Here is a 2,973-nt window from a genome sequence, read left to right on the forward strand (position 1 = left end):
GAAGAAAAATGGCATCTGCTGGCACTTTGTTCCTGGAGTTTTCTCCTGAAAAATCTCTGCCCCTCTAGTGCATGTTCTCAGTAAATAACTGTCCTCCACGTATACCCCAGGTGCTTTTTAAAGTGCTGCTTCTGTGCTGTGTCTGTGCCGGCTTATTGATGGTCTCAGCTCTGGAATGGTGGGGATGCCATTTCTTGTGGCCCTCCGGCTCTCCTGGAGTTCAGGCTGCCAATTTTAAAAGCCCCCCCCCCCCCCCCCCCCCCGCTCCGCCCTGATTTTCAAAGCCACGTGTTCTGGGGACTTGTGTTCCCAGCGCAGGGCCCCCATCCCTGGGGTGCTGGGTGTAGAGGCTTAACCCTCTGGCTTCTTAGTGCTTGTGATGTCCCTTTCATTCATGGTTAGTCTCACTGGGAGTTTGGTTCCCAGCATCCTCTCTGCTTCTCCGGTCTTGTGTGCTGGGGCCTGCTTTCTAGGCTTAACTGTGGAAGGTGTGTTTTGCTAGTCTTCAGGTCAGTGTTAGAGTTTGCTACACAGATGTAACTGTTACCTTGTGTCTATGGGATGAGCCGAGCTCAGGATCCTTCTTTTCTGCCATTCTCTTCCCCTTGATCACTAAGCCCTGTTTTAAGCCCTTGAGACTCGTCAGCGCACACTGGACATCCTGCTTATAAAAGGTCCCAGTCTCTACCCACCAAGAGTGGCAACTGTTTTAATTGCTCCAGCTTTTAGGCATCCCGTGTGTGTTGCTGCAGATAGATCCATATTACGCTGAAATACTAAACATTCACTTTCTGCCAGTGAGACTGTAGTCCTAACTAAATCCTTCTTTTCTAAAAAGTGGAATGTTTTCTTACCTGCTGTGAGAAGAGTTTTCTATTTCACCCAGGCTTTTCTGCTAGGATGAGTATACCTTCAGAGTGCATGCGACTGGAAGACAGACACTCCTTATGTTCTGTGTTGGTTGGTTTGTTCGCCTAATCCCACCATCATGTGATCTCTGGGCTACAGTATTGTTAAAAACTGTCCTCTCCACAAAACAAAACACAGGCACAATCTGTATCTTCTTCTTCTTTTTTTTTTTTAGGATTTTATTTATTTATTTGAGAGAAAATGTTCAGAGGAGAGGGAAAGGGAGAAGGAGAAGCAGACTTCCCACTGAGGAGGGAGCCCAATGTGGGGCGCAATCCCAGGACTCTGACATCATGACCTGAGCCAAAGGCAGACGCTTAACCAACTGAGCCATCCAGGCACCCCCATTTGTTTCTTTCTTTTTTTTTTCCCCACCATTAGCAAGCTTTACTCAAGCACTGGACATACATACTATATAAAAGCAACACAGATCTTTGTGCTTCTGTTTATGCTGGGTCTGGGTTGTGGCGATGCTGGTGAGCCTCTATTTACTTCGGTCCCTCTTCTCCCTCCCCTTGGTTCGGTCATCTCTGAAGTCCCTCTCTGTCTCCCAGTCACTTTCTAGCCACACCCTGCTTGGCTCTCTCTCCTGCCGTCTCTTTTCCCGGCTACGATCATGGTCTCGGTCCCTCGTCCGAGAGTCCCAGTGTCTTTTCTCGAGACCAAGATCGCTCCCGCTTCTCCCGTTTTCCCTCTCTGTATTGATCGTTTTTGATAATTGGCAAATTAATGGGTTTTCGAAAAGGCCGGTCACGCCCCCCAAACCTCAGCTGTCCCGATTCCTTTTTCCCTCCCAGACCTCCTCCAAGTCTCCGAGGGATCCACCCTTTGAGGGTCTTTTCCAGTTCATAGTCCACAAATATCTCATGCTGGTCAATCACCAGGCCGTCTGCATCTCGGTACGCTGTGATCAGAGAACGCTCCTCTTTGTGTTCAAAACCCATGACCACGTCCCTCACGAGCTGAAGCCTCCTGATGTCCCCGTAGCCAGAAAATACTTCCTAACTTCTCCTCCCTAGTCTGCAAGTTTAGTCTTGCCACAAACAGGGGGAGGAGGGGGTCTCCTGTGACGCCCTTGTTGGGAGTGTATCGGGCCAACACTGCCCTCCAGACGGCACGATCGTGTGGATCTGCATCAGTGCGATCAATGCTGCCGGCTTTGAGGGGGTCGTGCGCGGCGATGGGCATCCAGTCGTTCACGTTCTCGGCCACGCTCGGGCTTCCCTTTCCACAGAGGCCCGCGGACTCCCCGGACTCGAAGCGCCGGGAGATTCCTCGCACCTCGCACCCCCATTTCTTTATATAAAGTTCAAAATGGGGCAGCCCGGGTGGCTCAGCGGTTTAGGGCTGCCTTCAGCCCAGGGCCTGATCCTGGAGACCCGGGATCAAGTCCCACATCGGGCTCCCTGCATGGAGCCTGCTTCTCCCTCTGCCTGTGTCTCCCTTTCTCCCTTTCTCCCTTTCTCCCTTTCTCCCTTTCTCTCTCTCTCTCTCTCTTGTAAATAAATAAAATCTTAAAAGAATAAAGTTCAAAATGGGCAAGACTGGTCTATGATAATAAATTAAAATAACGTTACCCTTTGGGGAAAACCAATATAAAGAGACCACAAAGAAGCCTTCTAGGTGCTGGAAATATTCCATATCTTGATGTGGCTGATGATTTATAGGAATGTCTATATGTAGAATTTTTCAGGTTTAAGATTTATGTACTTTTATGTATCATTATTTACATAAATCAGCCAACAGACCCTTATTATCCTCTCCCATTAGAATCTTGTCTTACTGTTTGCGACATTATGATTTATAATGAGAAATCTCTATTTGGTCTTTGCCCTTTCCTGGTACCGAGCTCCTATAAGCATTGGAATTTCCTGTGATGAAAACCCTAAAGGTTTGTTTTTTTATGTGAATGAGTAATTTGGGGAAAGTGCCTAAGAATGGGGGCTGATTGCTCCGGGGACCAATCAGGTGATTAGAGGATTGAAACCTTCAGTCCCACCCCCTGACCTCTGTGGAAAGATGAAGGGCACCAGTTCACATTCCCACCAACAGTGCAAGAGGGTT

The 2,973-nt window shown here is 48.5% G+C and overlaps 1 pseudogene; it reads right to left on the reverse strand.

The window, feature by feature from the left end:
* Positions 1 to 1,356: 1,356 nt before the first annotated feature.
* On the reverse strand, positions 1,357 to 2,704 carry LOC112919020 (U11/U12 small nuclear ribonucleoprotein 35 kDa protein-like; annotated as a pseudogene).
* Between the last annotated feature and the right edge of the window lie 269 nt (positions 2,705 to 2,973).

Source organism: Vulpes vulpes, chromosome X (assembly GCF_048418805.1).
Source record: "Vulpes vulpes isolate BD-2025 chromosome X, VulVul3, whole genome shotgun sequence".
In the NCBI taxonomy this organism is placed as follows: Eukaryota; Metazoa; Chordata; class Mammalia; order Carnivora; family Canidae; genus Vulpes; species Vulpes vulpes.